Consider the following 26,240-nt stretch of genomic DNA (forward strand, 5'->3'; position numbering starts at 1 on the left):
CGGAATGTCCCACATTCCCTCTTCCTCTACCCCTGCCTCTGCCCCTTCCTCTACCCCTGTTAGTCGGACCTTGCAGTAGCATAAGTGTCCCATCTTCGCTCACCGTAAAGGTTTGAGCTTGTTTTTTTTTCTTTTCTTCTAAATATTTTTCTGCATGTCTTGCATACTCCACTAGGGGCTGCAGACGTGCCGTCCGATGGTCTATCATATGCTTTTGGACAAAGTTGTTAATAGCACTTTTACGCCCTTTTAAAAAGGCATTTTTTAGTTGTTGTTCATATGAGGAGTCTTTTGACTGATCTATTTCTTTTTGCATACCACTATGGTTATCAAAGCACTGGGTAAGTCTCTGCAAATAGTTGTCTACTTTTTCATCGTCTGCTTGTACACATCTATTGATACAGGTCCAGTCTGCCCTAGGCTTCCATTTATCCAAAATACAGACTAGTAAATCCTTGACCTGCTTTTGGTATTAGTCCGAATTGTGGGCAAGTGGCTTATTATCTACTCTGGTTATGGGATCCCAGTCCCCACAGACCAAGTGCCAGTCGGGCCCCAAAATTTGTCGAACTACTTGTTCCAACTCTACGGCATTTAGCTTATAACTTTCTATCATGCCTGCGACGTCTTCATAAAACTTGGTCATATCTAACCTAGGGTGTGGTATTCCTTCTACGGCTTTTCGAATGTCTTCCCGTGTCCAGGGTCGATAAACTAAAATGGTGGGACCCAGTCCAAATGTACCCGCTTGCGGATTTGCTACTTCTATGAGGGGATACTCTGTGGATGCCGAATTAACTTCGGTTTCCTTTTGTTTCCATTCTGATTTGTCTATACTACGGGTTCATAGGTCCAGAGTGTCATCCGCTTGCTTTTGTAAAACTACGGGAGGTATGGTTTTGCTTTGACTCACTTCTTCACTTTCCTGATACTGAGGTGGACTGGTTTTAAGGGTTTCCGGGTTTGGATATAAGGGTGGGACCGTCGTCTTGCGATAGACGGCAGATGTTTCATTATCGTCCTTTTGGACGAAAAATGTATCTTTTGCACTCGAGTCACCAGTTTTTTTGTTTTGAAGCTGTTCTCTATATTTTTTATTAGCTTCCTCTAACCACTTCTGAGCCTGGAGAAATCCTATTCTCTTTTGATCTTTAACCTTATTTCCTGCATCCTTACGTAAACTTTTTACCAAATTTTGACATTCTAATTTGTTTAGATTTCCACTAAACTCATAATCTTTTTTCCATTTTTTTAGAAATTTTAAATTATTTGGATGTAGGTTGAACATATATTGTTCATCCTCGGTTCTTTTGTTTGAGCGGTCGCTGCAACTACCGCAACTACTCCCTGTTCCCATTTTTCTAATCTGAGAGACAAATTAGTTTCCTTTTCCTATATTCCTTTTCATATATTGTTCATCCTCGGTTCTTTTGTTTGAGCGGTCGCTGCAACTACCGCAACTACTCCCTGTTCCCATTTTTCTAATCTGAGAGAAAAATTAGTTTCCTTTTCCTGAAATCTCTACCGTTCTTTTGTAAAATTAAACCAAAAGACGATTCCCTTATAACTAGTCCCTTTGTTCTTTTAAAAAGAGAACAATACAAAAAGAAAGAAAAAAAATGTTATGCTTACCTTTCTGCGGTTCTTCCGCCCGTTAAATCACCGTCCCACGGATCGAATCTAAGAGTGACTGGCCTCTACTTACGACTTCTTCGTCGGAGGTCTTTCCATTCAAGGGAGCCCGAGATTCATTCTCCCCTTCCTGTACAGGTTTTTCAGTCCCTCTTATGCGATTCGTACTGTGAAGAGGTGGCCCCACGGTCTTGGGCGCCAGAAATGTCAAAAGATTTTAATACTCTTAACATATACTGGAAGAATCACGCAGATAAAAATAAGCAAAAAGGTTTATTTTACATGCATGGAGACATGCTACAAAGTACATGGTATGTCATCAGTTTAATTTCTGTACACTTCACATGGGTTTTTATACCCTTCTCTGCACGTACACAGTAACTGGTTACCAGACAAGGAATTTCAGTCAAGGCTATAAATTCACATACTGGAGCCTTAGATGGTCAGAGGTCAGGCACAAGATAAGCTTGTGCCTGGACCAAGGTAACATCTGTGGATTCCTCTTTGGTCAGCAAATTCTTTATAAGAAAAACAACTTATTTTAACTTGCTTCTTTGCACACAATGCAATTTCACATTTTAACCCTTACTATACATGATACAAAGATGTTGAATACAAAGATTCTTACTACATATATATATATATATATATATATATATATATATATATATTTATATGGGATCTGGACACATGCTCGACTAGCATATGTCCGAATCACTAAACATTGAACACACATACATGAAAGCACTTAACATCGACAAGCACTTCCGTGTATGTGTGCCTGTTTCATCGATTGGACTACAGTGCGGGTAAGGGAAAATTCCCTTTTCCCCACTATAGTGCAATCTCGGAGACAGAATAATAAATTAGGGGGGTGTGGGGGGGCACAGCCCCCCATGTGGGAGGTGCAGGGGGGCCAAGCCTCCCGGCAGAAATGTAGATTTTTTTTTTAACTACACATACACGGAAGAGCTTTTTGATGTTAAGCACTTTCGTGTATGAGTGTTCGATGTTTTGTGATTCGGACATATGCTAGTCGAGCATGTTTCCTAGACCCACATATATATATATATATATATATATATATATATATATATATATATATATATACATATATATATATATATATATATATATATATATATATATATATATATATATATATATATAAAATAATGAAAAAATAAAGAGAAAAAAAAAGGGAAAAGTAGCTGACATGAGGAAAAGCAATATATTACATACACACTACAACATGTTAGTACACATGAGGTATTTCTACAGAGGAATGGATTTGATCTCTCACTCCGTTGAACCTTCAGAACACAGTAAGTGTGCCTTATTCATCTTTGCCATGCAAACATCTTTGCAAAAAAGAACTGAAATCGTTCTGCATACAACCAACTGCAACATCATCTATAGTAATATGATACCATACAACTGTTATTTCTATATTTATTATTTTTGGATGCAGTGCATTATGTGGTCACACACCCTGTTATGATTATTGCTTGTCATAACTCTCAACTATACATATTTTCACAGAATGTCCAGAATTTTGCCTTGTATTTCTGGCAAATTATTGAGGATTGAAGTAAAAAAAATAATGATAGTCATTTGAATTTCAAATTTCATACCCTTCAAAAAATTCATGCTATTGCAAAACCTGTTATTCTATCAACACTAAAAGTTTGAAAGAGCAATATATAAAAAGTGTCCCTGGGGTGGAGCTCTGATGGCCAACTGAAAGCAGTGAATTTTGAGATCTCCATAAACTAGTTTAATAATATAGAAAAATGTTATTATTTTCAAGTTTAAACATCAGAAATCTATAGAAAAACTACTAAACTACATATATATATCAATTTTGGTGGAGATATACAAAAATTTTCCTGTCAAGTAACTGGGAGACATATTGAGTCACTAAATATGAACAACTCAAGGAATTTTCATTCAGATGCTGCTTTGAAAAAAAGAACTGCAATTGATGACATCTACCTGTGAGAGATGCACTTATATAGCCAAACTGGAAGCAAATCTCTCTTCACCCAAGACTGGACTAGACAGTCAAGAGGAGAAGGTAAACACTTGCACCACACCACACTCAGCACATAGTCCCTCAAAACCTACACCACCAAAACACACACATAGAAACACAAAACACACACCTACATTCACAGAGGCTCTCAGTAAAAACCTGCCCAAGCAACAGGTGCCTCCAAAGCAGAAACACAAGCAACCTCCACCCCCCAACACAACCCAAATTACACATATCCCACAAACTCAGTGTGCCACTCAACCACAGCTCTCTGTTCTTTTCCTGGCTGTTGCCTCACTGAAAAGGAGGGAATTTAGGCTTCAAGTTTAAGTGAAGTGAAGTTTTGCTTCAGGTGCATCATGAGCCTCTGGTATGCAGTACACAGACACACTAACAGAAGCAGATGTTCCCAGGATGCTATGGTAATGGAGACAGAGTGATGATAATGCTTAATGGCTCTGAGGAGCTTCCGAGACAATTCTCGGCAATGTTTTTGGTTTAAAAATATATATATATATATATATATATATATATATATATATATATATATATATATATATAAAATAAAAGGGCTGTTTTAAACCACATGAATACATATTTATGGTCTCCCAACACTTCATTATGTTGATTCTTGATAAAAAAATAAATAAGCACAGTTTTATATTTAAAATGTATTTTGGTCCAAACACATTAAGGACTTGCATAAGAGTTGAAGTCTGACTTATTGTGAAAGACTAAGAGCACTTGGTCTTGAGCAGAGCCCTTTGCAGTGCTCTGTGAGATGAGCTTGTTCGGACGTGTTGGGTATATGGGGATAGCTGATTCTAGGGGTGTTTGGGGTTGCCAGGAAGTGCTAGAGAGTCATCAGATTTCCTTTGTGGAAATATCTGTGGGAATAGAACATGTGTTGAGTGGTTCACTGGCATAGTGGCCACTGCATGGAACAGGCTGGTAAAATGGAACAGGAAAAATATTGGTTTGGATATTTTAAGAACAGCCTTGAAACACACCACATGAACTACTGAATGGTATTCTGGCAAAACTGGAGGGGCATTGTTGCCCGTGCTTGAATTACTGATTTGTGTGTATGTAAGGATGGAAATATACTTATAACAGATAAGAAACTAGAAGGGTCTCATCATTTAAAGTCTATGGACTGTTTAAACATGCTTGGAAGGAGCTAATAATAAGAATAAGCATTACAGCTTGTGGTCTCTCAAATATCTAAGCAACAGCCAAACACACACACACACACACACACACACACACACACACACACACACATACACACACACACACACACACACAGAAACACACACAATAGTTATCTAATGTATGATTTTAGTAAATCTAGACATAAAATATATAGTCATCATATAAGATGAAGCAGTCTGCTGAATTTACATATTAAAGACAGGATTTAATAACATGGGCTTGTGTATGACACTACTGTCTTAACTTGTCATAAATAACATACACTACATTGAACATCAAGGGGAAATGATGATTTTCTTATATAAGTAAATATGCATAAGTCATGTAATTGCTTTAACTTGAATTGTAGTTTTTGTAACCCATCTTGACCTTATATAATACTTAAGCGGTTACCAAGGTAACTAATACTTTATACATGACATCGAACTGACACAGTTGTTCGAGAGAAACAAAAGCCTGAACTTGAAATGTCACAGGATGTAACAATCATATTCTGAACAAAATTTTTAAATTGACAATAGACACTTAGTTTAATAAAACAGGCTTGTGTATAATAATACTACTGTTTTAACTTGTCACAAATGACTTACACTATATTGAACATCAAGGGGAAGCATGATGATTTTCTCATATAAGTAAATGTGCATAACAAATCATATAATTGCTTTAACTTGAATTGTGGTTTTGTAACCCATCTTGACCATACATAATACTTAAGCTATTACCAAGGTAACTAATGCTTTATACATAACATCAAACTGACAAAGTTGTTCAAGGGAAACAATAGAAGCCTGAACTAGGAATGTCACAGAATGTAACAATCACATTCTGAACAAAAAGTATTACATTGACAATAATCACTCAGTTTAACTATTGCTGATTATACAAAATAGAATGTTGCCATTTAAATCTAAAACTTTCAGTATAAGCCATAAAATGGTAATTTATGAATATGGAAAGGGAACTTGTTATCATTAATCACAATAAGTGAATTTGTTGTTTTTAACCTATAATTTCACTCATTTTATAATAAGAAATGACAGATATGAAAATCCTTATGTGTAGGAAATGGGGGAAAAGGGATGCACTGATAATTAAAATGCACTAACTTTCATCAATGTTCACATAAAACAAATTTGATGCATTAAGTAAGTTAGCAACAAACGAAGTGATTACTTAAATGCTGGCAAACAATGAAATATAACTTCTGATATATCCAGTAAAATACATGGTATTATAAACGTTAGGTATAAATATTAATACCATCTATATATATTAAGTAATAAGTTTTGAAAGACTTCACCAATAAGGGTGAATATTTTAAATAACTTTGTGTTACAATATTTTACTGAGGTTTTATATATGATACATGCTACTTTACTATAATTGAATTGCTTGTCATCTGTCTTTCATGTAAATATTAATTGCTTATACAAGAAGTAGACATTTATATTGTATTAGAATTCTGTCTAACCTACAATAGTACTATATCTGTTCAAAATAATATAAATATTGCTTATTCCTATTACAAATATTCTCCATATGATAATTCAATTTATGGACCTCAGATGTTCTGGATTGTCAAGGTATAAGTGATAATCTGATTTTCATTCTATGGCTAGTGCGGATCTTAGTTTTATTAACATTTATTAATTTGGATTTGCTATTTCACAAAAACATTTTTAGTATGCCTGACCAAAACATTACTTTATTGGAAAACAACCTTGAAATGAGACAGTATGATGACCCAGAAGGTAAAACAATAAAGCATAGACCGAAGCTGCCACAGGAAATGCACGTTTAATCCACAGACCGCAAACAGTTCACATAAACACCTCCAAATACACAGTACATTTTTGTTTCTCCTACTTCATCAGATGTGGGCTGTTTCCAAAGCTAACACCTTTTATAAAGCATATTATTTCAATTAACAAATCACCTTTGCTGAGCAATCAACTTGTAATTAAAAAAAATGCTTTTGTGCTTTTAACCTGATGTTAACATTGTTATGTTTAACATGATAAAAATTTGAAGATGTGTGCTAATACATTACTAAATCGCATAATCATATTATAAATAACCATTCATGTTTAAAACTGTGTTCAATTTTGATAAAATGAATGAATGAATTAAAAAATAAATAAATAAAAAAAGTAAAAAAATGAAATGAAACTTTCCATTGATGACAGAAATACTTCTGCGAAAATGAATCCATTTAGCACCATCTAGTGGCTAAACAAAGATTTTGCAAGGAACAACAAAGTAACAAACTATTTTTCCTTAAAACATAACTTACATAGAGCGTGTTCTAAAAATGCCTACTTTAATATATGTTTTGTCTACAAATAAATACATATGTTAAAAATACATAAATAATATATTACCATTTAATTGGAAAAACTTATTAAAAACAATGTTATTAAAATTGCATTCAAATGAACATTGTAATAAAAATTAATAAAAAAGATGTTTAGAAAAAAGTATGCAGAGAGTTTAAAAAGCATTTAGGACACCTTATAAGGAGACATTTGAGCAACTTTCTTGAAATTCCTATTAGACACATATTACAATTTGGCTGATCTTATTTTCAAGAGGGGGGCTATGGAAATATTTTCGTTAAGACCAGAGGCTTTGTTTGAATCTAGTATTAGTTGCCAATACAACTCCCTATATTCTATTCTTTCTTCCCACAGCCCTCCCCTTTTATCTATGTCTACTCTCTCAATAACATAAAATGTAAATTGTGCCTCCGGGCATTCCTTAGTATGCTTATACAGTGCATTTGTATCCTTTTTTACCTGTATGTCATATATATGCTCGTTTACTTTCCTTTCTGTTTTTCCAACATAAAAACCTTGGCATGTCTTACACAATGCCAGGTACACCAAGCCTTTAGAATCACAATTATTAAAGTCCTTACTTTCTAGCTTTATGTTTCTACTTTCTATAAAAATGTCTTCTTTGTTTATAACATAGGTACATAGAGAACAATGACCACATTTAAATGTCCCTTTCTTTATTCTCCTATTAGGATATTGGGTATCTATATTACCTTCCAATAATTTTTGAGGTTATTGGAATTTTTATATACTACCTTTAAATTACTTTTTGAGATGTTGTCTAAGTCAGTGAAAGCTATGAATCTATTCCATTCATTTTCAACTACTTCTCTCACTATCCTTGAACTGGCATTGTACTCTAATACCAATGCATTACTGAAATTCTCATCTGCATTTCTTGTATTTACTTCCTTTTCAGTAGCATCTATACCCAATATAGGTTTATATTTACTCTTCCTACCCTCCATCACCTCTATCTCAGTCTTTTCTATTAACCAGTCAGGATAACTTCTATTCTTTAACATTTTTCTAAGAACATTCATTTCTTCCATAAAGTCATCATCATTTGAAGTCATCCTACATGACTTAATATACTGGCCTTTTACTATATTTCTTTTATAATACATAGGATGAGCACTCTTATAATGTAGGTAAGTGTCTTTTTCCTATATACCTTGGACTGAAATGTATTGCCTTTTTTATATATTTCTATGTCCAAGAATTCTAGGGTATCTTCACTCAAGGAATAAGTGAATTCTAAAAAATCTGTACTTGTATTTAAAAAATCAATAAATACTGGTACTTGTTCACTCGGTGCCACCCAAAGAATACAAATGTCATCCAGAAATCTCTTGTATTGTATCCAACACCTCTTATATTGTGATTGCAAAACAAATTTCTCTTCCCATTTAGCCAATACCAAATCCGCATATGTAGGGGCACAAGCTGCCCCCATTCCTACTCCCTCATTTCCTGCCCCTACTGCTTATAAGGAGGTGACCTCTGTGGCGCCTTTCCTTTACTATCTTTCTAGTCCCTGGCTGCTGCATGCTCCTGAACCCAGAGGATATCTACAACCTCAACCTATCCACGGCCTTCCTCTACTGAACATACCTGGCCTCTAAGGACCTCCTGAATTAGCCCAGACTTTGGCCAATTTGGACCGTCTGCCTCTACTACTACCCCACTGAATTTTTCACCTGCTACTACAATTAATTAACAAACAACCTATCCACGGCCTTCCTCTACTGAACATACCTGGCCTCTAAGGACCTCCTGAATTAGCCCAGACTTTGGCCAATTTGGACCGTCTGTCTCTACTACTACCCCACTGAATTTTTCACCTGCTACTACAATTAATTAACAAACAACCTATCCACGGCCTTCCTCTACTGAACATACCTGGCCTCTAAGGACCTCCTGAATTAGCCCAGACTTTGGCCAATTTGGACCGTCTGTCTCTACTACTACCCCACTGAATTTTTCACCTGCTACTACAATTAATTAACAAACAACCTATCCACGGCCTTCCTCTACTGAACATACCTGGCCTCTAAGGACCTCCTGAATTAGCCCAGACTTTGGCCAATTTGGACCGTCTGTCTCTACTACTACCCCACTGAATTTTTCACCTGCTACTACAATTAATTAACAAACAACCTATCCACGGCCTTCCTCTACTGAACATACCTGGCCTCTAAGGACCTCCTGAATTAGCCCAGACTTTGGCCAATTTGGACCGTCTGTCTCTACTACTACCCCCACTGAATTTTTCACCTGCTACTACAATTAATTAACAAACAACCTATCCACGGCCTTCCTCTACTGAACATACCTGGCCTCTAAGGACCTCCTGAATTAGCCCAGACTTTGGCCAATTTGGACCATCTGTCTCTACTACTACCCCACTGAATTTTTCACCTGCTACTACAATTAATTAACAAACAACCTATCCACGGCCTTCCTCTACTGAACATACCTGGCCTCTAAGGACCTCCTGAATTAGCCCAGACTTTGGCCAATTTGGACCGTCTGTCTCTACTACTACCCCACTGAATTTTTCACCTGCTACTACAATTAATTAACAAACAACCTATCCACGGCCTTCCTCTACTGAACATACCTGGCCTCTAAGGACCTCCTGAATTAGCCCAGACTTTGGCCAATTTGGACCGTCTGTCTCTACTACTACCCCACTGAATTTTTCACCTGCTACTACAATTAATTAACAAACAACCTATCCACGGCCTTCCTCTACTGAACATACCTGGCCTCTAAGGACCTCCTGAATTAGCCCAGACTTTGGCCAATTTGGACCGTCTGTCTCTACTACTACCCCACTGAATTTTTCACCTGCTACTACAATTAATTAACAAACAACCTATCCACGGCCTTCCTCTACTGAACATACCTGGCCTCTAAGGACCTCCTGAATTAGCCCAGACTTTGGCCAATTTGGACCATCTGTCTCTACTACTACCCCACTGAATTTTTCACCTGCTACTACAATTAATTAACAAACAACCTATCCACGGCCTTCCTCTACTGAACATACCTGGCCTCTAAGGACCTCCTGAATTAGCCCAGACTTTGGCCAATTTGGACCGTCTGTCTCTACTACTACCCCACTGAATTTTTCACCTGCTACTACAATTAATTAACAAACAACCTATCCACGGCCTTCCTCTACTGAACATACCTGGCCTCTAAGGACCTCCTGAATTAGCCCAGACTTTGGCCAATTTGGACCGTCTGTCTCTACTACTACCCCACTGAATTTTTCACCTGCTACTACAATTAATTAACAAACAACCTATCCACGGCCTTCCTCTACTGAACATACCTGGCCTCTAAGGACCTCCTGAATTAGCCCAGACTTTGGCCAATTTGGACCATCTGTCTCTACTACTACCCCACTGAATTTTTCACCTGCTACTACAATTATTTAACAAAGTATGTTTGCACATTTGGCTCATCCTGAATGAAATTGCTTGTTCATTGGCTTGTACATATTGTTTTGCCTCTGAATCAGGTATTCCAGCAGCCAGACTCCTCTCCCGGCCTACTATCACCTAATAGTCCTATCCCTGTTTCTACCATTTCTTTCATCACCTTTCCATCCCTTGCCTAAGGTACTTTCTGCATCTTACTTTCTGCCCACTAGGTGGCAGTATAACACAGCTTTGTCTCCCCCTCATCTTTAATTTCTTAGCCCAATACTCTTATCTTTTCTTCTATTTTTCTCACCTATTACCTTACTGATTCTCCCACTAGCCCCTACTTTTCTCCTCCTATCTCCTCACCCAGACTGTATTTCCTACCTTGACAAGCTTCTTGGTGCTCCGGCTCTCCTTCTGGACTGATTGGCTACGCTTTCTCCAGTAGTTGTTTCTCCTTAGACTCTTATCTCTCTCTACTTTTATCCTTGCTTTCACTTTTCCTTCCTCTAGCTTACCTACTCTACTTCTTCCTTTCCCAGGTTTACCTAAGATAGTTTTTGATTCTCCCAAAGTACCTTGTAGGTACCTCCCCTCCTTGCACACCTTCCTTGGTTTCTTTGCCCTCCCTTTTTTTTTCTACCTGCCCCCTCTGTTTTTTGTTGTCCCCTCCCTTTTTCCCACCTAATTTCCTGCCCCTACTGCTTATAAGGAGGTGACCTCTGCGGCGCCTTTCCTTTACTATCTTTCTAGTCCCTGGCTGCTGCATGCTCCTGAACCCAGAGGATATCTACAACCTGTAAGTCTCTTCAAGTGTTTTATAACTATTTTGTCTTTTGGTTGTGGCATTTATACCGCTATGTAATATTGCGCCTTGGAGGCAATTGTAATGCTTTGGAGTGTTTTGTGTTTCTGGTGCCCCCCTTGTATTTTACATCGTTTACGGTGATTATCGCTCCTGGTATATCTCTACTGTAGCAGATCCTTTGAAGCCATTTGCATAATATAGCCTAGCGCTATTACTTAAGCTCTATGTTGTTTTTGTGACTTGCAGAGTCCTGCTCACTCTAGCTTGTTACCTGAAGGAAATATTTTGCGCATCCTCCCCTCAGTTTATTAATACGGCACTGCTAGTACCTTCAGTAGATAGCGCTGCTCTTGGATAACCTGGTAGCTTAACAATTATAGGGGTGTTTTTAGCGTACTGTGTATAGCGGGGTAATTAAACCTCTATTTTAGTCTTACCGACTTGAGTCTACATTTGTTAGCCCGGGAAATTGTACGAATCAAGATAGTCGTACTGTGTATAGCGGAGTAATTCAAACTCTATTTTAGTTTTAGCGACTTGAGTCTAACCTTGTTAGCCTGGGAATTGTACGAGTCTAGATAGTCGTACTATGTCTGTGTGTGCTGATTACCTCACACGCTAATCTCCAGTGACTACCGATAAGTGTTCTACCTGGCTTTACAGTTTAATTTTGCTGTGGGAACTAATTATTTGTTTTATACCCACTAGTTTTAACTGTGAACACCCTATCAGCGACCTTAGCTTTAGGTCCTTTCCACGTGGCCAGGACTGCGTGGTTCTATAAGCGAGCTTTCAACTCCATGTTGCTACATTAGCATTTCGCTTACTTTTTTCCCCCATTGAATGTAATTACAGGGGCTGAATAGCATGCTTAGACCCAGCCAGTGAATCCTAATCGGGGGCTTATGCTTGTATTTTTCCTAGAGTAGTTTGAGCATATGTTTCCTCTGCATACTGTCGTGATAAGGTTAAGTGTACTGCAGCTTTGTCTATAGCTTTCTACATGACCTTATTTTTCATCATTGACTTGCTAGCATTGTTTTCCAGTAACAGATATGCTTTGAAACTGTGTAAAACTGTTGTTTGAAGCTGTTTTAGTTCCTGACTGGCTTAAAATGTTATACCTATCCTTTTATTGTGTATACCTCTGAAGAGTCACAGGACGTTTTAAGAACTGCTAGAACTGTTATATGTTACATGAGTCTCTTTCAATTTGCTCGTTTTTTTCATCTGAACTGAATGTTTTTTCTCCTAATCATTAATGTAACTACTCTTAGGAAGTATTACTACAGCTTTTTAACTATTTTGCAGAAGTACAGTACTATCTAATCTCAACTGTGTAACTTAAGTCCTTTAATGAGATATTACATTTTTAACATCCTCTCTCTCTTACCTCTTCGCATTCCTAGCAACCTATCCACGGCCTTCCTCTACTGAACATACCTGGCCTCTAAGGACCTCCTGAATTAGCCCGGACTTTGGCCAATTTGGACCGTCTGTCTCTACTACTACCCCACTGAATTTTTCACCTGCTACTACAATTAATTAACAAAGTATGTTTGCACATTTGGCTCATCCTGAATGAAATTGCTTGTTCATTGGCTTGTACATATTGTTTTGCCTCTGAATCAGGTATTCCAGCAGCCAGACTCCTCTCCCGGCCTACTATCACCTAATAGTCCTATCCCTGTTTCTACCATTTCTTTCATCACCTTTCCATCCCTTGCCTAAGGTACTTTCTGCATCTTACTTTCTGCCCACTAGGTGGCAGTATAACACAGCTTTGTCTCCCCCTCATCTTTAATTTCTTAGCCCAATACTCTTATCTTTTCTTCTATTTTTCTCACCTATTACCTTACTGATTCTCCCACTAGCCCCTACTTTTCTCCTCCTATCGCCTCACCCAGACTGTATTTCCTACCTTGACAAGCTTCTTGGTGCTCCGGCTCTCCTTCTGGACTGATTGGCTACGCTTTCTCCAGTAGTTGTTTCTGCCCCGCTTCGCTCCCCTCCCTACCCCCTTATCCCACCCACCCCACGTATCCCTACATTTATACATCACTAGCCACACCCCCTACTGCTCTAGCCTATCCCACCTACCAATCTTCATCAACATAACCTCACAATACCATTGCCCTCCCACCCTCACTACTCTCTTGTAGATTAACCCTGTCAAACTCCTATACACTTCTACCTCACAGCAATTTACTTTCCCTATATTAACTACCTCTACTCTCAGATCCTTGCTCCTCACCTCAACATGCCATCTAAAATCATCAAACCCCATTACATGAACAGTATAACTAGAAATATCCTAGGTAAACTGTCACTCCTACTTATTTTTTCACTAGCTGTCTCACTACCTTACATCCTTACATCTTTTGAAGACAAATCCATAAACCACATTCACTACCCTCATAAGCAAACAGCCTCTAATCATTCTACAGTAACACTATCTCACTCAAATATTACATCCATCCCTTCCTATCTCCCTGCCAAATATCATCGACTCTCACATATTAAACTATATACCCTCTCGTCAAAAAGAATAAAATACCTTACAAATTTCTCCTTCTTACCACAATTCCAATTTAACCCATCTACCCTAATAGATGGCGACATACATCCAAACCCTGGGCCCAGAGCTACCTCTCTTGATGCCAGACCTACTATTTGTAGCCCCTCCCTCCCATCCCTTACCTCTCAATCTAATGCATTAGTTATAGGACACCTGAACATACAAAGTGTTAACAACAAAGTCACACATCTCCATTCTCTTCTTGATCTTCACTCCTTCGATATTCTCTGTCTTACAGAAACCTGGCTAAAACCCTGCACTAAAGATAATGAAATCATTCCCCCAGGTTATAACATTGTGAGACAAGATCGAAATGCCCACAGAGGTGGGGGTGTAGCCCTGCTATTTAAGACAAAACTTCACATATCCTTAGTTCCCTATGAACCTCAAGTGGATACCAAGGCTGAACTTCTTTTGGCAAAATTGCAAATTAACCCAAATAAATCAATCTTTATACTCTGTATCTACCTACCCCCCGGAAAAAACACTACTATAATCGAAAACATCCTTAGTTGGACATCTTCAAATTACCCCCAAGAAACTATTATATTAGGAGACCTAAACCTAGATTGGTCCTCAACAAACTCAGATAACCCCACCACCCATATTACTCTACATGGCTATTCTCAAATAATTAACACCACTACCAGGATCAACAAACCTAGCAACAAAGAAAGCATACTAGATTGGATTCTAATTAACAAACAACAACAATCCTACCTTGCAGGTACCTTACCTGATAACATTAGTGACCACTACCTAACCTATATCATAAGACTAAAGACTACTACCACTAACAACCCAGCCCTTAAAACCTCACGATATAATAAACACTTTAACCTTATCCTCTTCTTATCTGAACTAAATGCCTGCAACTGGAACCCCCTAAAAACTCTCACACTCGCTGATGCAGTTGAATATTTCAATTCTAGATTCTTATCAATCCTTGACAATCATGCACCAGAACGTACCATCAGAGTTAAAACTAAACCAGCCCCCTGGCTAACTAAAGAAACAAGACAAAAAATGTTACTCAGAAATAAATCCTGGTCTAAATGGAGATCTAGTAAATCTCCTTCAGATCAACTGATCTTTAGGCAAATCAGAAATTCTACCAAAAAAGCAATAATCTGTGACAAAAGAAACTATTATAGTAATCTCCAACAAATTAATACTAATAAACCACAACAATTTTGGGCAACCTTAAATAAAATTATTCACCCTGGTAAGACTACTACTCCGCCCCTCTGAGTCAGAAAACACACAACCCTAGAAACTGCCAACACCTTTAACTCCTTCTTTACTGAAACCATTAACTCTCTAGCCTCTCACCTCTCCATAGATAAATCATCCATACCTGACCCCACTTCTACTAATCTCCCTACCTTTAAACTACAACCTATCTCCACCTCCTTTATCCAAAAATGTCTCCAAAAACTCAAACCTTGTACCCCCTCTGCCGACAAACTTCCTGCCGAATACCTTCAAAAAGCAGCATCCATAATATCCTACCCTGTATCCATCCTTATAAACAGAACTATTAGCGAAGAAACCATTCCTGATATCTGGAAAATCTCATACATCATCCCCCTACATAAAGGTGGCAACTCCAATGAGTACTCCAATTATAGACCCATAGCCCTCTTATCACCAATAGCAAAGATTATGGAAAAATGTATACACCATCAACTAATGAATCACCTCACTAAACATAATATTCTGCCCAATTGCCAACATGGTTTTAGGCCTTTTCACAGTACTACCACTGCCCTCCTTTCCTTCACTGATCTTATCTTTAAAAATCGCAACAATAACAACCTATCTTCAGCCCTCTTTATAGACCTTTCCAAAGCTTTTGACATGGTCAACCATCCCCTACTCCTACAAATCCTGGAATCTATCTCTCTTGAACCCAAGGCTATCCACTGGTTTGCCTCTTACCTCAGCAATAGAAAGCAGGTCGTCCTCTGGGGTAACAATCTCTCATCTCTGCTACCTATCACTCTTGGTGTTCCACAGGGCTCTATTCTAGGCCCTCTCCTTTTCACTCTATTCATAAATGACCTTCAATTAGCCTTACCCCAAGCAACTTGCATTCAATATGCAGATGACTCCACACTTATCTGCTCCGCAAAAACTTCCTCTGAGTTACGAACCCTTACTCAAAACGTCTTCAACACAGTCGAGACATGGTTCTTAAAACGCTGTTTACTCTTGAATGCTAAAAAAACCAAACTCCTCCTATTTAAGCCTACTTCTAGGTCCCCCCCACTAGAATTCTCCATCTCTTCTAACAATGGTACTGTTATATCCCCTGATTCTACCACTAAGCTGCTAGGTGTGACTATAGATAACTGCCTTACTTTTGATACTCATATTAACAATACCATTAAAATAGTCAATCGAAAACTGGGCTCCCTCTACAGAATTAAAACATTCTTAACTCCCAATGCTAAAGCTACACTTGCCCACTCTCATCTTATTTCTACTCTCCTCTATGCTTCACCCATTTACACTAACCTCAAGAAGAACAATCTCTCTAAATTAGCTAACACTCTCAATAACATAGCTAGATTTGTCACCGGAAACAAATATAGAACCCATCACTGTCTGAATCTACAGCAACTTCACTGGCTAGAATTTCACAACATGCTATTACTCTCTCAACTTACCTTTGTCCATAGAATATTCTACCAACCTAACAATACACCTATCCTCTCTAATCTCTTTACCCCTTATACAAACCTAAATTCCCTTCGGTCCTCTAACAAACCTCTAGTTACTATATGTAAATCTAATAACTCAGCTGGTGACTCCCTTTTCTCCAACACCATTGGTAAGTCTTGGAATCAGCTTCCCACTGAACTCACTTCCATCACATCTCCTATTCTCTTTAAACAAAAACTAAAAACACACTTAATAAAACACTGGCTGTGCCCCTGTCTCAATCCTGACTAACCATGGCTCAGCAGTCTCTCACCTTTCTATCTTCCCTACTCTAAACCTGCTCTCTACTATTGCAGTCTCATACTTGTACACTTTCCTCTCTCTTTTCTTATCTATCATGTTCTTTTTTTTTTCTCTTACCTCCTACCATATTTAGTCCAAAACTGATAATTTTAAGTATTACTAAACCAGGACTTAATTCTTATGTTGAGCAAATTACTTACTTATCCTATCAAACTTTGTTCCCTTCATTTTGTTTTGTATTGTCTGTCTGTACAATTTGTAGAGCTTTTCTCCCCGGGCCTCTGCTGAAAATGGAGTTGTCTCCAGTTAGACTAGCCCGGTTAACAAATGTTAAATAAAAAAAATAAAAATAAAATTTATCTGGTGAAAGTATTCTCCCTTAAAATAAATAAAGTTGCACTTTAAAACCAGATCAATCAACTGCATAATTACTGTACATTCATTATGACTTAAAGTGTTGTCTTCAAACACTATTTCTTCCAGTAATTTTAATCCCTGTTCATGGGGTATGCTTGAAAGCATGTCCACTACATCTATAGTCAGAAATCTTAGATGCTCTTTTCATAAATCCTGTTTTAAACCTCTTAAAAAATCCCAATAGTCTTTTAATATATTACACCTTTTTACCCATATTGCCTTCAATTTCCCATCAATAAACTTAACAAGTGGTAAGGTTTTAGATCCTTCAGCCGAAACTATTGGTTGCAAGGGTGGATTCATTTTATCCTTATGTATTTTCGGAATCCCGAACATGGTGGGTATTCTTGGCTTCTCCACTTTTAAGTAACCATATGTCTTACTGTCTATTAAACCATCTACCAATAATTCCTCTAGTACCATGTCTATACGTCTGTACGCTATATTCATTTCATTTATAGACACATTGGAATATTTGTCAGGATTTCTCAAAATTTAATTCATTTTCCCCTCATAAGTCATATTGTCCATAAGAACCATTCCGTCACCCTTGTCTGGTTTCATAATTCTTAGATTTTTGTCACCCCTAATTTCTTTTAAGGTCTTACTTTAAAGTGGGGTTCAGGTTATTTTTGTATTTTACCTTATTAAAACTATGCCTGACCCATCTTTCTATTATATTTTCCAAGTTTTTATTTGGAGATGTAGGGGGGGGGTTAAATACACTTCTCCTAGTCATTCTTGTTGGTTCATATTTAATATTCTGGCTAAAAATGGTTTGAAAATTAATTTTTCTAGTAACTTCTTTTATATCCATTAATGTTCTGGCAAGATCTCCTTTGCTCCAAGGAATAAATTTGATACCCTTACTTAATAAACTAAAATGTTAATTTGTTAAAATTGTGTGACTAAAATTATAAATACTAAAATCACACTTAATAAATTTAAAAGGATTAATTTCATCTTGAACAATGTCTGCAATTTCTAAGTCGGGGTGGTTGGTACTAGCCATACTCAGTACCTCATCCTCCCCCTTCTTGCTTCCCCTCGAAAATTTGAGTCCTGTCTTTCATTTTGGTATCCATCCCTATTCTTTAACCTTTCAGATCTCCTTAAAGGTTGTTCCTCACAAAAATTATCTCTAAAATTATCCAAATCTATCAAACGTTCACTGACCCTCACATTTTCATTTCCTTTTCCTACCTCAGTGTTCCTCCATTACCAATGCCTCCCTCCTACCTTAGGTTTAGGGTATGCACTATCATTCTAATACTCATTTAAGTCTCTTTCAAGTTTTTTTACTTTACATTTAATTAATTCATTGCACTGTCCATCTATGTCCCTCCTAATGTTATCGTACTTCACTCTTTCCTCAGGAATGGTGTGAATCAAATCATCTTTTATACATTCATTTAACATTTCTACTTCCTTTAACAATTCATCTTCACTCTATTGTTTTCTGCTATCATACATCTTAATACATCAAGCCCACATCTGTTGTAAATTTCTACAAGTTTTTTATACATATCGCTACAAAACACAACATTAAAAAAGGAAACAGATACACTGTATAAGCATACTAAGGAATGCCCTAAGGCACAATTTATATTTTATGTTATTGAGAGAGTAGACATAGATATAAGGGGAGGGCTGTGGGAAGAATGAATATAATATAGAAAGTTGTATTGAAAACTAATACTAGATGCAAACAAAGCCCCTGGTCTTAACGAAAATATTGCCATAGCCCCCCTTTTGAAAATAAGATCAGCCAAATTGTAATATGTGTCTAATAGGAATTTCAAGAAAATTGCTCAAATGCCTCCTTATAAGGTGTCCTAAATGCTTTTTAAACTCTCTACATACTTTTTACTGAACATCTTTTTTATTAAGTAATTTTTATTACAATGTTCATTTGAATGCAATTTTAATAACATTGTTTTTAATAATTTTTTTTAATTAAATGGTAACATGCTATTTATGTATTTTTAACATATGTATTTATTTGTAGACAAAACATATATTAAAGTAGGCATTTTTAGAACACACTCTATGTAAGTTATGTTTTAAGGAAAAGGGAATGGTTTGTTACTTTGTTGTTCCTTGCAAAATCTTTGTTTGGCCATTAGATGGTGCTAAATGGATTCGTTTTTGCAGAAGTATTTCTTTCATCAATGGAAAGTTTAATTTCATTTTTTACTTTTTTTACTTATTTATTTTTTAATTCATTCATTCATTTTATCAAAATTGAACACAGTTTTAAAAATGAATGGTTATTTATAACATGATTATGTGATTCAGTAATGTATTAGCACACATCTTCAAATTTTTATCATGTTAAACATAACAATGTTAACATCAGGTTAAAAGCACAAACGCATTTATTTAATTACAAGTTGATTTCTCAGCAAATGTGATTTGTTAATTGAAATAATATGCTTTATAAAGGGTGTTAGCTTTGGAAACAGCCTACATCTGATGAAGTAGGAGAAGCAAAAACGTACTGTGTATTTGGAGGCGTTTATGTGAACTGTTTGTGGCTTGTGGATTAAAGATGTGTTTCCTGTGGCAGCTTCAATCTATGCTTTATTGTTTTACCTTCTGGGTCATCATACTCTCTCATTTCAAGGTTGTTTATCATTTTGGTGACCGGGTTAACTTTATTCATTTATTGGAAAACACTCAAAGTATAAAACTGATAATTTCCTTTAAAAGCTCAAACATATACTTTATAGTTATCAGAGGAAAATGTTTAATAGTCACAATAAAACAAAAATATATAGTCTAAATAACCTAAGATGGATTTAATTTTATTATCTTTAAATACCAATGGCTTAAACAATCCTAGCAAGAGTTCAAATCTACTGAAATATTTAAAACTGAACAAAGCACAATTTGTCTTTCTTCAAGAAACTAATTTCAAAACAAAAAAACTATTACAAATGGAATCCTAAGGAATATATGATATTGGCACAATCCACTTTTAGGACAAGGACAAAAGGGGTAACAATTTTATGGAAAACAAACATGATTAACCCAGAAATCATTTATAAGTATGAAGATAAAGAAGGCCTTATGGCATTAGTAGTAGTTAAATATAATAACAGAATATGGATCCTAGCCAATCTATATTGGTTCCCAGGCATTGAAACAGGAACTGTTAAAACACACTTGGATTTCATTTCCAATAATTATAAAGGCAACTTAATATTAGGAGGAGATTTTAACTGTATATTTGATATTTCTGAAACTACAAATAAAAGACAGCTGCGTACATCTGCTGTATCAAAAGCTTTAAACAAGTGGGTATAATCATTTCATCTTATAGATACTTTCAAATTTAAAGAAGATAAATATTTGTTTTTCTCACATCAAGATCACAGATTTGGTACCCAAACTAGAATAGCTAAAATATTTGCTGCCCATGACTTACACTCTAAAATCATTAATTTCTCAATCACTCCCTGCCCCTTTTCAGACCACAATTCATTGATACTAAAACTTTGAAATGGGTACAAACCATTAATCTTTAACTCCAGAATTCCAGCATATATAACTAAAATTAAAGAATTCAAACCCTGGTTATTATCTAAATTACAGTTCTTCTTAGATGTTAATTACACCACAGAGATAAATAAAATAATGATATGGGACTCATTAAAATCTACATATATGGAAAAACCCTAACTTGGTATAAAAAATCAGAGAATGGGATTCTGAATTTTTAGATCTACAATCCAAACTTTTGTCAGTAAAAGGTATAAAAAAATCAAAATCATTTGGAGATGAAAAATAAAGTAGCAGTATTAAACAATAAATACAACAAAATTCTAACACGTAAAACTAGTTTATCTTTAGAAAAACTGAAAATTAATACCTTGGCCACTTCTCCCAAATATCTACATATTGTATCCACGAGAATCAAAATACAATCAAAAGCTAATAACATAAAGTATCTTCCATGAAAAGAAAGGGAAAAATCTCTCGGATATAGGTGACATTCTTGTTGCTTATAGAAATCACTATATGGAATATTTCCAAAAAGAAAATATACATATCGATCAATTAAATCTAGATGAAAAATGTTCTAATCTAAAAAAATACCAGAAAAATTAAAACTTGATCTGTAAGCACCCATATCCTACAAAGAAATTACAGATACAATAAAAGAGGGTACATATAATAAAGCTCCAGGTATAGATGGCATAATTATGGAAATATATAAACTTTTTCCTTCATAGATACTATCCCTCTTCCATAAAACTCTGTTAAAAATTCAGTCATAAGCTTTAATACCACCTTCTTGGAGATATTCCTTAATCACACCAATCCTAAAGGAAAACAAATCCCCAAATCTCTGTACCTCATAGAGCTATATCATTATTAAATAATGACTATAAAATATTTATGACAATATTAACTAACAGAATGAAAATACCACTATCCAAAACAATAAATAATGATCAAACTGGATTTATATATCATAAACACACACATGGCAATATTAAAAGGATAATCTCTCTTATAGATTATGTTAATAAAAAAAAAAACAAAGAAACACTCATAATTGGCTTAGATATAGAGAAAGCCTTTGATTCCCTAAATTGGGACCATTTATTCAAAATCCTAATGCTATTTGAATTTCCTGCATCCTTTGTTCATCTCCTAAAGAATATATATACAAATAATTTAGCGCATGTCAAGTTAGGTCCTTTTACCTCTGAATCTGTACATGTAACAAAAGGCACTAAACAAGGATGTCCCATGTCCTCGATTCTATTTGCTCTGGCTATTTAAATATTGGCACATTCAATTCTTAACAATATAAAAATCAAAGGAATAGATGGTTATGAACAATGCAATTCTAAAGTAATGCTATTTGCTGATGACATATTACTAACATTATCTAATACAAAAGAGACTATAGAAGACTTAGATATATTAATTGACAAATTTCACATGACGTCAGGACTCCCTTTCAATAAATCAAAATAAAATTTTTTATTTTTAAATTAAAAAAAAAAGAACTGCAGACTAAGGGGGATCACATCATAGGAAAACAAGAATATAGCTTATAAATTCTAGGAATTGAGTTATGCAAGAATAATAATGAATTAGTCTCAAAAAACTACATATCATCAATACAATTAAAATCTCTTTTGGAAAAATGGAACAAAATAATATTAACATTTGAAGATAGACTACAGTTAATAAAAATGGTTTTACTGCCCAAGATCCTATATGTAGCCTTGACAATACAACTGTTACCAGAAAGGAATATACTTAAAGAAATAAATTTATGCCAAATAACATTTTTATGGTTTCCCAAAAGAAACAGAATAGCTTTAATACATCATATCAGACCATGGAAACAGGGAGGATTAAACTTTCCTGATATAGAAACATATATAAAAGCATCAATATCTAAAACAATCTCAGATTGGATAAGTCCAAATTACTCTGCAAATTGGATAGAATTGCTAACTGTAATATTAATAAATCAATTTGATTTACAAAAGAAATTTCAAATAACAGATAAAAACAATTTGCCATGGCACATATTGGTATGCAATATAACATAACAAAACCCACTAAAACTCGTATGATTAATTATTACATTGACTCATTTATGAAAATTATTAATGCAAGTACAGATTTAAAAATCTGTTTTGATATTTTAACACCATTTATAGTCATAAAAACTTTCCACATAAAATATATAGACAAATTAATTCTTGGGAACAGAAAGGTTTGTTGGCTTCAATGTATCAAAGAACTAAAAGTTTTAGATATGCAAGTAATAAAAACAACATACAAAATTCCACAACAGGACTGTCTAACTTTACAGAGTATTCTGTCATATTCAGAAGATTTAAGTCGAATAATTCTAAAGAAATACCTACATTTACAAAATACAGGGTGGCCTAATGGTTAAGGTGTTTGCCTTACAAACACAAAGTACAGGGTTTGAGTCTCACAAGGGATAATTGGCTAGGCTTACAATGGCTCGCAAGGTCAGTTAGCGTAGTACTAACCTATTAACATATATGAAATCGTATATAATGACTTTGACATGGGAAACAGTATTTCAAAATTTCACAAAATATTGATAAACTATAAAACAACATCCAAAACCTCATACTGGAAATATCTAACAAAAGGACACTCAATACAGTTAACTGAAGATATTAAAACAAATATCTTATTATCAATAAAATATACATCCTTTACACAATACTGGAAAGTTTTTAATTGGAAATGCTTGCACAGAACATTCTTAACCCCAGATAGAATCAGTAAAATTAATTCTTCCATAAAAGGAATATGTTGGAGATGTGAGCAAGTACACAATGCAGATTAGAGCCATATTTTCTTTGATTGTGTTATAATTAAGTCATTTTGGAATGGTATTAATAACTTTCTACAAGGTTTATTTACTGAATCATTTTATTTAATTAAAGCTCTCGTATTATTAAATGTGAATGAAGGTCCTCATTTGAATAGGTCAAACATGTATCTAGTATGGACTATACTTGCAATTTCAGAGAAGTGTTGGAATACAAACACAATACCAACTTTGGAAGAGGTCTACAGCCTACTGAAGACCACAGCATTATTGGAAATTAAAATTAAAGAACTAAGAATTTATCCAAAGCCATTTATCAACAATCCTTGGGGAAAAGTCTTAGCGTTGACACTATACAATAATTGATCAGACACTCTGATAATGGATTGGATATACTTATAAAGTAACTGTATACATTAAGATATGTTATAGTGTCAGGCTAATGTAAATAGTGCACATAGTTACTGAAGATGTCATGTATAAATACTATGGAATTCATTCAAATGTATTTGAAGAATAAAAAAAACAATAATTTGAGAAAAAAATAAAAAGTGTCCCTATTATTGGGCCTTTGTACCTCCATTATTTATGGCTTTGTCCAGATTTTTGGTCTAAGGGTTTAACAGGTATTTCCTTGCAAATATACTGCTCTGTGTTACTTCTGTGTGCTTGTTGGTCATTGTTACGTTATCTGACCAGTGCAGGTAAAACTAAGAGAAAAGAGAACAAAAAGAGCCAGAAAAGAGTCAAAGGTAATGAGAAGTAGCACAAACTGTCTATTTGATAGAAGAGATAAAACAGGGCATTACAAGGGTACAAACTGCATTATTGAGCAAGTGGAAGGCAAACAAAGTTTGTTGTCTAAAAAGAAATGTTTAAAATAAAGGTATTTGATGAAACGATTAACAGTAAAGTAAAATGAGCATGCTTAAAGCAAAACAAGTAATTTTAAAGATAAAATGAGCATGTTTAAAGCAAATAAGTGTGTAATGTAAAACTGGGCATGTTTAGAGTAAAACGAGCACAAGAAAAGTATGTTGGGCATATCATTGCTAGAATTTGCTTGTGTTCTGACTGAGAGTGCTTCTCAAACAATCTAGAAATATAGAGCTGATAAGTATATTTTTTGACACTTTAACTGTTCAGAGTTCTGCACTGTCTTTATTTTTGCTTGACTGAATTATTTATATATTTGCTGGCAGAATTTTGTTTTCTAATCTGTGCTGAAACTTTTTTTCTCCCACCCTCTCACCCTATTGCTGTTGCGTTCTTAAAGTTGGTGGCTTTTGCAGTTACCCACCCCTACTGTAAATTTAATCTGGGACACTCCTCCCTGCCCCATCTCTTTAGCTCATTCTACCTAATACAGAGATCATTTGGGAAAACCAAATATATGCAGACATACATACATACATATAAATATTTCAAGCACAGGTCTTAATGCCCTTCTAGCTTGCCAATATACCAAAACACTTGTTCCCATAATAAGTATCAAAGCTGTTCTTAAAAATATCTAAACTAGTACTTGCTTTAATGTAATTTGGTAGTCTGTTCCATGCATTGGCTACTCTGTCAGAGAACCAATTAGTACACTTCGCATTCCTATAAAATCTTCTACATAGGCCAAACCCCTTAGTCCCTTAACCTTGAATTATCTTCTGTTCTTGCTCTCTCTCTTTTTACTTTAAATATATATATAAAGACACTTTATTCAGGTGCTTATATTTTTCTAATTTGTGTTTCTTCCTACTACTCTCTTACTTCATCTTGCTTTGCTTTTTCCTGTACTTGCTCCCTGTTCTCTAAAGTGTTCAACTGCATCTTTTCTGTTGTATTTATTACTGCTTGTTTATAGCCTGTCTAAATTGTTAAGTGCTATTCTTAATTGGTATTCTAAGCTCTTAGTTTTGGTTTAAGCAGTTGGGCTTTAGGTCCACCCCTTATCTCTCCGTGGCCATTCTCCCTCAGATTCTGACAAATATGGATGGACATTTTCCTACAGTTTCTCTTGCCAGTCTGGTTGATATGGGCATCCTGAGACATTGTAGCAATTGCCTCATGTACATGGTCAACCATCCACTACTACCACCTAGGAACACAATTTGTGAGAGATGCAATTACATTAGGAACCTAGAGTCCAAGCTCTCTCCCCCTCAAGCCAGTATATCTGGCACTGAAAAGGTTGTCAACACAATCACTACACCTCAAACAAAACCCACACCTACACAACACACACCTACATATGTGGGCGTCCTCCACATGAACATACCCAAACAAAGGAGACCTCTGAGGCAAAAACACATGCAATTTCCACAGCCATCCACACCACATACCATGCATTGTCCACACACTTGTGCCTCACAGCCACTAAGGCTTCACCATAAACCCAACATATTGGTCATAGGAGACTCCATTGTGAAACACACACATGTGCCTCTCACCAGGCTGGCTAAGGAGAAAGTTACG

Source organism: Protopterus annectens, chromosome 8.part0, assembly GCF_019279795.1.
Source record: "Protopterus annectens isolate FY-2018-M chromosome 8.part0, PAN1.0, whole genome shotgun sequence".
NCBI lineage: Eukaryota > Metazoa > Chordata > Ceratodontiformes > Protopteridae > Protopterus > Protopterus annectens.